Source organism: Saccopteryx leptura, chromosome 2 (genome assembly GCF_036850995.1).
Source record: "Saccopteryx leptura isolate mSacLep1 chromosome 2, mSacLep1_pri_phased_curated, whole genome shotgun sequence".
Classification (NCBI taxonomy): Eukaryota; Metazoa; Chordata; class Mammalia; order Chiroptera; family Emballonuridae; genus Saccopteryx; species Saccopteryx leptura.
In genome coordinates, this window is record NC_089504.1 from 249,364,258 (window position 1) to 249,376,732 (window position 12,475).

The following is a 12,475-nucleotide window of genomic DNA, read 5'->3' on the forward strand; positions in this document are numbered from 1 at the left end:
ACTTCAAAGTGTGGGAGAAAAAAAAGAATGTATCTAATTTGGAGATTCACTGAGGACGAGGACAGAGAGAAAGGCATGGTCTCTGCAAGGTGGGAGGATGGGGACATCACCAGGCCCGCCGCCTGGGACTACAGGTCTGGGTCACCTCACCTTGATCCTGAAGCTTCCTAGAAGAAGCGGGGCTTGCTGGGTCACTAGCGATCGGGGCTCTCCACACACCTGGGAAGAGCGATGGAGTTCCCCCGACAGGGGCCATTAGTACCCCAAACAGTGCCACCACAGCCTTAATCTCTTAACTATGGGGGTGTTGGAAGACAGAATTTATCATATGTGACATACAATGACCCAAAAAACGAAGAGCTGAAGGAACAGACTGGGGTGAGGCCTCTCTTTCCAAGCGTACTGAAGGGACCACACGTGTTGTCAGGTGAAGACCGAGGACAAGACCCGGCCGGAAGGCCTGGTGCTTAACTGACCTGTCTTCCAGGAAGGAAGGCAGAGGCAGAGGGCCTCACCCGCAGGGAGCGGGGGGCTGTCATTAGAAGCTTATGAGAATAATAGGTCTGGGCAACAGACCCGAAACCAGCTGATGGGAAAGGTTCCCGCCTCCAGCTCTGTCCAAATCCATCGTCTCTCACAAGCATCCTCGTTGGTTTTTTCTGTGCAAAGCAATTGATGAGTTACAATAGCTTGGGGCCCAACAATTTTGGTGTGTGAAGCCAGAGGCTACTGTCTGGGGAATCCAGGAATTATAAGATCGCAGATTCTAGAACCTCTACAACAGGGGTCGGGAACCTATGGCTCGTGAGCCAGATGTGGCTCTTTTGATGGCTGCATCTGGCTCGCAGACAAATCTTTAATTAAAAAAATAATGTTAAAAATATAAAACATTCTCATGTATTACAATCCATTCATTTCCTACTGCTCATGTTCATGGTTGCGGGTGGCTGGAGCCAATCACAGCTGTCCTCCGGGACAACACCAAATTTTTATTGGATAATGCCTAAGGTACACTGGTTGTTGTATGGCTCTCACGGAATTACATTTTTAAAATATGTGGCGTTCATGGCTCTCTCAGCCAAAAAGGTTCCCGACCCCTGCTCTAGAAGATGGTGAAGGGAGTTCTCCTCCAAACCGAGGCTTGTTCCCCACAAGCTGTGAGAGTGCCTTGGGGGACACCCCAGTATCTGCGACATAAGCAGAGGTGGAGGGCCTGCAAGTACCAACATGGCTCTCCACTGCCGGCTTCTCCCGCAGCTCCACGGGGGCTGTAACTGGCTCTGGGAAGGGCACGTGCCATACGCAGCTCTGGGAAGAGACCCTGAGAGCCTGTGTGCGTTCTCCATCTGTGGCCCTCCACCCCGGTACAGGGACCGTGGTGGTCACTCACTCCCGTAGGCCAGCTGCAGGACAGAAGACAAGTGCCCAAACCAGGTCACCCTGTGATGAGCAAACCTCTAAGAGGTCAGGCTGCTGAGATCCCAGAGCGTGCGTGGTAGCTGGTGACAAGTACACTAACTCTCCTAGAAAGCCTCTTCCTGGTGCCTTTGCCCAAGCCCAGCCCCACAGACACAGGAAAAAGGGGTTTTCCATCCAAATGATCCAGCAATAGAATTTCTGTGCCTCAGCCTGGGGCTCCACAACGGTGGCAGAACTGTTAGTTACCCAACTCCAAGAGAGTCTCTGTGCGTCCACAGCGGCACGACCCCCAGACCCAGTGGAGGGCTGGAGCTCTCTGAGGTTGTAGCGGTGAATTACGGTCACACGGCTATGCAGGTTCCCCAAATCACGAGATTTCTACTGGTGGGACTGTAAAGAGAGCTTGAGCCGAAGGCCTGGCATGTCACCCCTCTGAAATTGGGGATGACGGGCCCTTCTTCGATTGTTACCCAACAGATAGAATAAAATACCTGAGCTGAAAGGGCTTTTTCTGAGTGGCCTCAATGAGTCCCCCCTTTAATTCACACACACACTGTGTTCCACAGACTGAGGCGGGCACCAGGGAGTCAGGATCAGTGAGTCTCACCCAGTCCCTGTCCCCAGGAAGCCCACGCTTATGTGAAAAACAGAAGCTAAATAATTAGATGCGTACGCTCGACTCAGATAAAGGGTACGGTGGGGCTTGGTGTGGGGGCTTAGCTCAGTGTGACACAGCTAAGGGTGCCTGGCCAGAATGACGGGAAAGGTGTCCCGAGGACAGTGACATATGGCTGCATAGGCGTGGCCGTGTGACAGCACGCAGTACGTCAGTAATAAAATGCTCAAACCCTGGTCCCCGTGTCGGAGGCTGGTCTGTGCCCTCCGACCTGCCGGGCTCCCTCACGTGTAGCTGGACGTTTCTATGGGACGAGGTGGAGCCTGGCCGTGCATGAAACTGTGACCTGTTCTCATCCTTGGTGAGGGCTTGTTTTCGCATTACAGATCTTGTTTGTATGTTCCTCATAACTGAGACGTGGTACATCCACCGGGACTGGATGTAGAGACGGTGTCCCTGACGCAGGCACGTGGCCCATGCTCAAGTGCCGCGCATGAGCGCTGGAACAGCCTGCCGAGGGCTTCCAATCTTGGAACATTCATGATGAGAGAAGGCCCCGTAAGAAATGTTATGTCTGTACAGTTGAATATGGAATCTGTGTGTGGATGGAATTTTTTTAATGGGTTCTCAAATATGCTGTAGAATATAAACCCCATGGTGGTGATGTCTTTAACAGGTAAAGAACCCTCACAGATAAATAAAAGAGGAAAAAACAAAGAATATGAATAGAATACAGTTAAAGGAGATGGCTTGTTAGGGTCTATAATCCTCATCTCCTCAGATCACCAGCCATTTGAATAAAACACCCAATAAAAAATAAAAGAACATGATTAGAAATGAACCTTTCTGGTAACAGCAGACAGAACGGGCCACGGCCTTCCCTCTCCTTCCTTCTGCCCACAGGATACGGGGCGCCATTTATTCCGAGGGGCCTGTCTCTGCCTCCGCTGGGCTGCGAGGCCCTTGTTCTTGCCTGAGGGCGGCTGCAGCTGGCTATGGGCTAATGCCCACTGCTGGGCAAACAGGCCTGCTTTTGTTTTCTGCTTCGCCAGCTGTCGGCAAAGACATCTGAGGGATCACCCCAGGGCTTGAAATGAGAAACGCCAGTGATGCAGCCGGGGAAAAGCCAGGAGGCGACCGGGGGGGCCTCGATCATTCCTCGCCTCTGTAGGCGGAGAAACATCAAGAGGTCGACGTTTAGCATGGTGCGCTCGCTAGCCGAGGAGGGCCAACGGGCAGCTCTGTGGTTTCATCTCATTTTCACTAACTCAACGTGAGAGGTACTAAAACACACACACACACGGCTTTTCTTGAAAAAAAAAAAAAATCAGAATATTGGAACACAGATGGCGTGCTGGAAATGAGGAGTGTGAAAAAGTATATGTTTCAAGGACCAGGTAAAGATGGCGAGACAGACCCGACTTGGGACTGTGTTTCCGACACTCTTGGTAAGAATGGACCCTCTCTTGTGACTTTAAGTCCGGAATTTTAGTGCTGCGAATTGAAAAGGAGTGTAATAGCCCCATAAAAGGGGAAGGCGGCAGACTTATGACTCAAAAGAGATTATGAAAAGAAATGAATGTCTCTTTTCCCCTGAAATATCCCAGCCGTGGCTCTGAGCTCACCAGTGAGGCTGCCCCATGGGCAGGAGTGAGAAGTCCTCGTTCTTTTCACTGAGGCCATGGAGTGCGTTTGCTCACTAGGACGACTGTCTTTGGCTGCCTCTGTGCTAGGAACCGAAGGGATGGGGAAGAGGACCCGGAGGGAAGGGGAAAGCTGAGGGCTGTGGGGCCCCATGCACCACTGCTCCGGTCTCCCAGGGGGGTAATAAAGCAGAGGGCTGGGATCCATCTGATCACTCACTCCGTCTAGCCCACAGCTCCCCCTCCCCTGGGCTGGCCTGTTGTGCGCCAACAAACACTCTCCCTGGAAGGACTCCTAAGCTCTAAACTGATGTTTCTAAACGCAGAGGGTAGTGTCCAGCCTGCAGCTATGGGGAGGCTGGGAGGGGGGCCCTGGGCTCATGAAGGGGTGCATCTGGAACAGGGAGGGGAGAAGGAGCAGGCCCATCTGCCCACTGTCTGCAGTGATGTTCACCTACGACTTAAGCGCAGCCAAGCTCTCGAGGACTCAACTCGTGCCATGGGGGGCTTCCTCCTGCCCCAGCTGTGCCTCTTATTCCGTCTCCAGAATGAGACTTTTACTGAGTGATCACAGGGCCAAGGGGAGTTGTGCCCTCGGGGTCAAGCCCTGTCAACGAGGTCAGTGGCAAAGACCCCTTTATTATTAGGGCCCCAGAAACAGTCAGCGCTCGGACGTCAAACCCCAGGGCTGCCAAGGTGTTTCTTGCAGATTTTCCTCCTTCTGTCATCGTTGCAAAAATTAAACATTTTAAGTGAGCTTATACATCAGACTCACCAAAAATGTCCGTGAGTCATGTGGAAACAAATGAATGGTGGAGGTTAGTTTTTGATCATGGTGGTGGCTCCCCCCAGCCCAGGGCACACTCTCTCCCCACCATTTTTCTTTCCTCCTTCACTGCTTTCTTCAGGGCCTGGCTCCATGCCCCCCCCATAACCTGCGACTTTTGTTCCCACCTGCTGCACCCCCGAGGTGCGCTGCCCCGTCTGGTCCTGGGAGGCCCCTGCTCATGCAGGGCTTGACAGAGACCAGACACAGGCCAGTATGGCCACTGTCTGTGAGTGCACGGCACACGGCCATTGTCCACGAGCACACAGCACACGCACTTCTGGCCGCAGAGCGGGACTCCACCTCTCCCTGGAGCTGCAGCCAGGAATCTCCCAGCTGAGCAATCCTGAGCGTCACAGCAGGATCTGCTGAGGTTATGGTAAAATACGAACGGGTGACTCACTTCACCCAGACGGACGTCCCAGGGATGGAAAACAAGGATGACACATTCCAAAGGGCCGACCAGGTGCCCACTTGTTCTAAAAGGACCCCTGTGTCAGAGGCTCGTTTCTCGTACTGGCTGTGGGGCTCCAGGGCCTCGTGGTCAGTGTCCCCCCCAGGTCCCACATCCCCACGCACTGCTGGCTGTCTGAGGGATCGAACCCCGGAACGTCTCCATCACTCACCTGCAACGTGGGCAGCGGACTGAATGTCAGAACTGGTGAACGTGCAACTGTCACTCGTTTTTCACAACCAAATCCCCCTTGAGAAGATATTTGATATGGCTCTAAATTCTTTTTTGGCATGGCTCAGTATCCTGAAGCCATAACAGGGTTCCTAAAGTGGAAGTCCAGAAAAACATATGCCAATGGACAGACCCAGGTTTAGACGCAGACATGGGGTAGACAGAAGGCAGATGCGCATGTAGATAGAGAATAGATATATGTAGACGCCACCGTGAATGAGGAGAGGAGAGAGAGACAGGATGTGAACAGAGGTCTGCAATGGGTGTGAACGTGGACACCAGGGCAGCGTTCCTGCGTGTGATCCAGGAAGCATTCTTCCATCACTTCATCTGCGCCAGCAACACCCGCGTTGGAGGAAACGGGTCCTGGAAATGAACCAGACAAAGCTGGACAATGGTTACATCTCCGTGACATTACCGGTGTTCAGAAAGATTCTGTAAAATTAGCCGGGAAGATTCAGAAACCCCACTGACAGACCCAGGCGAGATGTCACTCCACGCAGCTCTTTCGTTACTGCTAGTCTCAAGTCACTTTCCCGGGTCACCTTCCGCGTCCGAGGAATTGATTTCTCTGTTGGAAGGGCCATGCCCTTTAATTTATGCTGCAGCGTGCAGAGAGCCCTGCTTCGCACGCAAAACCTGTCCCCAAGGGAGGACCCGGTGCCCCGACAGGGCAGGCTGTATCAGTGTTGCTGGCATCATGCACTGAGTCCTCTTGCGAACACTGTCCCGTCCCTGCTGTGTTTTTCTAGGTATGGGCTCTCACCTGCCAGGGTAGCGTCAAGGGTACGAGCAGCAAACACACACATTTCTAACAGATATTGCAGAGCCAAGCCCAGAGGCTGACGACATTGGAGTCAGCGAGTCATGTGTCCCGAAGCATAATCGTTCTGACGCAGTGAGATCTGTGGCTGCCCAGACAGTCCACACTTCTGTCCACCTTGAGGGAGCATCCTCTGGGGGACAATACCCCAGGCTTTGAGGTGTGGAAATGAGGCGAAGCAGGCTCACAGGGACCCCTGACGTGGGCCCATCCTCCGGAGAGCCAGGAAGGGAGAAAGTGCCTTTAGGGGTGACACAGAGGAGGTGTAAACGGGCCATTTCTTAGGAAGCAAGTTCCATCCTCTGGAGAGAAAGGATGACTGGAGAGGGAATTAGCACTTGGAGAAATTCTCAATCAGGCACTGCTATTTTTTACTCTGATTTGACTTTTTACTCTGATTTGACTGAATTAGGCAGGTCATTGTTGACATTTCGATGTCCCTTCTGCTAATGTGGACACCTGAGGTCTTGGAGAGTTGAGACCTCACTCAAAGTCTCCTAAATAACAAGTGGCAATAAACAGAACCTCTCCTGACCTATCTGATCCCAACCCCGCGGGCTCATCGCCTGAAGGATATCTCTTCCTCATTCGGCACACCCCACTCGGACTTTTATACGTATTTATCTATATATACATATACATATACATATACATATACATATACATATACATATACATATACATATACATATACATATACATATACATATGCATGGAGGGGGGATTTAATTTTTCACCTACAGTTTCCTCTCAGTGCTATCTTGTATTGGTTTCCAGGGTACCCATCGGGGCGCTGACAGGTGTCCACTCTGGAAACGGACCACAGGCCTCTGAGGAAAGGGAAGACACGGTGTTTGCTGTGCAGTCTAGCTCTCAGCTTGGGCGGCACAGACCCAGACTGTGTGTCCAACAAGGCCGACTTGACTTGCAAGGGTCGGTTTCTGTTTTGTTTATCGTAGTTTAGTTTTTAGATTGCATGTACAGGTGGAATCATATGGTACTTGTTTTTCTCCGTCTGACTCATTTCACTGAGCACAATACCCTCTAGGTCCATCCATGCTGGTTGCAAATGGTGAGATTTCAATCTTTTTTAATGGCCAAGTAGTATTCCATTGTATCCATGTACCACCTCGTCTTTATCCAGTTGTCTACTGGGGGACACTTAGGCCTAGATTGCTTTCATATCTTTGCTACTGTATGCAGTGCTGGAATGAATGGAGGGATGCATGTATATTTTCCATTCAGTGTTTCGTAACAGTGTTGGCATCTAGTGGATAATATTGTTAATAACGGACGGGTCCTAGACTTACTGGGGTGATCACTTGGTAAGTTATATAAAAGTCTAATCGCTATGCTGTACCCCTGAAATGAGTATAATAGTGTGCATGAAAGAAGGATTCCAGTGTGGGGCTAATGCACACATCACAAAAGGCCTTAATCATCAGGGGACGAAATTTTGTGCACAAAGAAATGGGAGCAAAGTAAAAAAAAAAATTTCTCTCAAACCCAAAAATACTTCGAAAGGCTTTGTTATTTCCGTTCATAGAAATTGGCTCCCGCCTTCTGAAGACTGGGAAGCTGGTGAACGTTGACGTTGTAATGATACAGGGCTATTGTAAATTACTGTCTGTCATTTATCAGCACGAATTCTTTGCTACTTTTATATTTGCATTTCAAACATGGGTACATGTTAAAATACTAGAATGCACTTTATTCTATTTCTAGAGTACGGCTTTTACTGCCTCCCTGAAGACACTTCTGGTTTCGGGTCCACAGGGTGAGTGGCGGGGATGGGATCTGAGGGGCCACGCTTCTGGCATCGGGCTGACGACGCGTCCACGGTGCTGCCCTCTTCAACGGCAGGTGTTTGAAACTACTGCCTTGAGCTTGGACAGGATTAATGAGGACAATGGCTTCATCCGCTCTCACCAGTGTCACTCTTCGGAAACTCTGAGCCGTCTGATGTGACGGAGCAGGTCAGGGCTTTATTACGACCCCGCTCAAGCTACTAAGTCAAGGCTTGGAGCTCCCACTGCCTGGCCAGCCGGGAGACCAAGCGTCAGCTCTTGCTTTGGTGGTTTCTCCCTGTTATTCCTGGTTCCTGTATTCTCTCTGAAGTGTGGCAGCTCAGTCTATAAGGGAGGAGGTGGGAGAAAAAGGGGGTCCTGTAATTCACTGGGGACACCTGCACCCCAAGTCCCAGGCCCGGGGGCATCAGACTCAGCCACCTGGACTTGAAATGGGTGCGTTCGCTGCATGTACGTCATACTTCTCACACTGATGACCTGGAGAGAAGAAACAGGTGTACAGGTGCTTTTCTTGCCAGGCACTAACTAAAGCCAGCTCACGACTTTCCCATGCTGGGGAGCATTCTTTCCAATTTTCTGCAAATGTCTCATATGTTGGTTTTGAACATTGTCTTGTTAGTTGGAAATTTCCAAGTTTCCCCCACAACTGAGCTCCGCGAACGGTTGCCCAAAATGCATTTAACTAAGCTTGGAACTTAACGGGCCGCTTCCTTTTCCTTTGGGGACTGGTTCTTTGCTTCACCCACGAGCATGGCAGGGCCTAGGAATACAGGACGAGCCCTCCTCAGCTGTCCATGAATGAGGAGGAGGAGGAAGAGGAGGAGGAGGAGGAGGAGGAGGAAGAGGTGGACGAGGAGGAGGAGGAGGAAGAGGAGGAGGAAGAGGAGGTGGAGGAGGAGGTGGAGGAGGAGGAGGTGGAGGAGGTGGAGTAGGAGGAGGAGGAGGAGGAAGAGGAGGAGGAGGAGGAAGAGGAGGAGGGAGGGGTCAGTGCTGCAACCGTCACCTTCTCCTCAGAGCCGACAGGCTGGGGTGGGGCAGCACCCACCTCTGCTGGTGAGCACAAAGCCAAGTCTGAGAGCAAGGATGTCCCTTTCATCCTGGCTGAGCCACCTGCTGAGGGATATTTCCCCCATGGATTAGAGAGAGTGGAAGGGAGGGAGGGAGGGAGGGACACAGAAGCATCCACCCGCTGTCCCACGTAGTTGCTCCATGTAGTTGTATGTCATTGGCTGCTTCTCGTGCGTGCTCTGACTGGAGGTCAAACCCATAACCTCTACTGCAGTGGGTCGACACTTTACCCACTGAGCAACCCGGCCAGGGCCCTGATGAGGGGTGTTTAATAATAACATGTGTCACAGTCAAGACAGGTGGCACAATGCCAGTGTGATGCTGGGTCTGGTTTCTAGGTCATTCTTTAAAACAAATCCACTACTAAAATGACAGCATGTCACCTGTTTCCCCAGGTGAGCGTCCTGGGTAGGAGGGGACGACAAGCTAGAGATGACGTGTGGAAAGGCCAGTGAGTCCAGGGACTCGGTGGCGCATGAAGACACACCCGCCAGAGGTCTTGGGAACCTCCTAGGCATTGTTCTTCACAAGCTGCACTCGGAAGAGGCGACAGCTGAGCCCAGGGACGCTGTCCATGTGCTGGGACAGCACATTGAGAAGGGGGGACCGGGCAGGGCAGACACCCCCTACCCCTGTCCACGTCGGTTACAGAGACCGAACTGCACATTTCGAAATCTCTCCTAGAGTGAAGCCTGGGCCACAGGGCTTCACAGAATTCCCCAAAATATTCCAGAAGAATTAACACCCACCTTTCCAACCAGTTGCCGAAGGAGGAAGCACTTCCCCATCCATTCATTCATCAGGGCCCAGGGTTCACTGTGCACGTCTTTTACCCGGAAGGCAAGCCACAGACCGGCATCTCTCATTAGTGGGGACACAGGGACCCTCTGGGGCATCCCAGCCAGCTGATAAAGGGGACACATGGGAAAGAAGGAACACACACGTGACCAAGTGGACCTGACCTCCGCGACGCAGCCCAGTGGAGATGGTACCCTGTATCGACAGAGCAAAGGCGATGACCTCAGTAGACTCAGAAAACAGTTCATGAAATTCCACACCCTAGCATGATGAAAAAAACAAAACAAAACAAAAAACCCCCCAGAATTAACGAAATAAGAATACAAGTGAGTTTCTGAGGCCCGAGAAACGGAATCTGCAAATACCCCACACCGTCAACGATCTAGCTCGGTAGAGCGCTTGCGTGCTGCTTCTTCTGGACGCCATGAAAGACACAGATGTCCCCCTCCTGACGAGCTCCTCTCAGCGCCGTACTGGGGGGCTCAGCTCAGGCAATTAGGCGAGAAAATGAAACACGAGGCGTCCAGATTCAAAAGGAGGAGGCGGGCGCCGCTGCTGCAGATGGCCTGATCTTGTGTTTAGAAAACGCTAAGAAATTCATTTCAAAAAGACAAAAACCTCTCAGAACTAATAAAAGAGTTCGTAACGCGGCCAGCTTGCAGGAGATAAGATGAATATACCAAAAAAAAAAATAAATAATCCGTCGTATTTCTCTACACCGAGAATGAATAATATATGAATTAAATTAAGCAAACAGTTCAACTGCAAAGGCACTGAAAAGAATCAAACACTCAAGGCAAACGTGACAAAGGAAGCATAAAACTCGTCCTGTGCAAACCACAAAACAGTGTTGAGAGGAATTAATTCTCTTGCCAGGGTAATTAGTCGGGAAAAGGGAACAGAAGACATCAAGACAGGAAAGGAAGAGGCAGAGCTCTAGCCACACGCGGATGTCACAAGCTCGGGGGCACGGAATCCCGAGGAACGCGTGTAAGGCTATTATGAATGATACGGGAGTTCAGCGAGGATTCAGAAGGGAAGATTAAGAAACAAAAACCCATTGTGTTTCTCGACAGTAGCCACAAGTAAACTTCAAATGGAAGGAGGGAGACATTGTATATATTTACAACAGCAGTGAAAACAGAAAACAGAAATAATTTTTTTAAAAAGCAGACAAACAAATAGTATGGAGACGACGAGAGAACTTGGCTGAAGAAACTGAAGGAAGACCTAAGTCAGTGGAGAGATGTGCTGAGCTCCTGGAGAGAAAGACTCACTGACATTATGATGATAATACCCCCAACCTGATGTAAACATTGAACATGATCCTTTTCACAGCCCTGGCTGGTGTCTCTGTGGAAATGGACAAGCTGGTTGTTAAGATTTATACAGAAATTCAAAAGATCCAGAACGGCCAACAGTCTTGAAGAGGGAGGATTGAGTTGGCGGGTCAATCTCTGGACTGACTACAAGGCCACAGCAGGCGACTCCGGTCACATGGTCCCCCAGTGGCTGCTGCAGCCCCACACTTCACACCTCTATTCCAAGGAGGCAAAACGGGGATTGTGCCCACAGACCTCTTCACCCCCGGCTTTGCTTTCCGTCTGTTATGGGGCTGCCTCCCCTAAGATAATGCCAGCGATGTCACATTGGTTCAAACTGGGTCCCCTGCCCTCAGACACAAGGGCAGCGGGGAAGTTGTTTTGCTTTCTGGTCTCTCTAGGAAAGAAAGGCAGGGAAGGAGCAGGATGGCTTTGGGGTGGGTGGCCAATGCCAAGGGTCTCCCAAAGGACAGTGAGTCCCACAGTGAGACAAGCAACGCTCCCACGACCACAAAGGAGTGAACGAAAATGCCTAGAGTGTAATTTCAGTGAAACGGACTTCGTCTCTTCTTAGACATTGCCGTGAATACCTGACTACTGATGGAGCACGACTTTGATGGTTTCTTTTGTCAACATTCGTTTACACAGAGCAGTGTGACCGTTGGTTATCAGTGGCTGCTACCTGCTGTCATGGGGCTGTCCCTCCAAACCTCACCACGCCACACCGGCCTTCCTTCCTCGCTCACCGCCGTCCTCTCGTGACCAGCACCCGGTGGACGCCACTCAAAAGTTTTCATGGCTGAATCTTACTGTGTCACTGTCCCGGTTCAGCGGTTTAGGGATCACCTCCTGCCATGACGTTTTCCAGTTCCCTGAAGGCAAGAACAATACTCACTTATTGACGGGTCCTTTAGCGACCAGGCCCTCCCTGAGGGAGCTGGGCATGTCTGGTCTGTTGTGTTCACCTCATTGTCAACACCTGCCAGGAGCGGGAGCCCAGTGGGCGGTGAGCTCGTCTCTCCCAGGGGGAACTGACATCGGGCCTCTGCCTTTGAACTCGGGAGGCAGGAGCTTCCTATGACACAGGAGCAGGACTCAAGACCTCTTGTTTGGCTGCACGATGACAACTGTGCACTCCTGCACTCCGCACAGATGTTTTGGATGGACCCTCGGCCAGGCACATCAACTCCAATGACCACGTGTTAAAAGGACACTAAGGGCCATGACGAGACCTTGTGGGGTTTGGGCTAGCGCTTCCCGAGTCTTTTCACGTTCGCACGCCCTCTCCCCTCAGACCACACTCTCTTCGGGGTGCCCGAGTGCAAGGCCTTCCTCAGAGGGCATCGCTCTATAGGCAACGGCTGTACTGGGCTTGGCGCTAAGTGAGCTTACATCTCAGTTCTGGCACAGTCACTGAAAATCTGGTATTGGCTTATTTTTATTTCTTTTTTATTTATTGATTTTAGA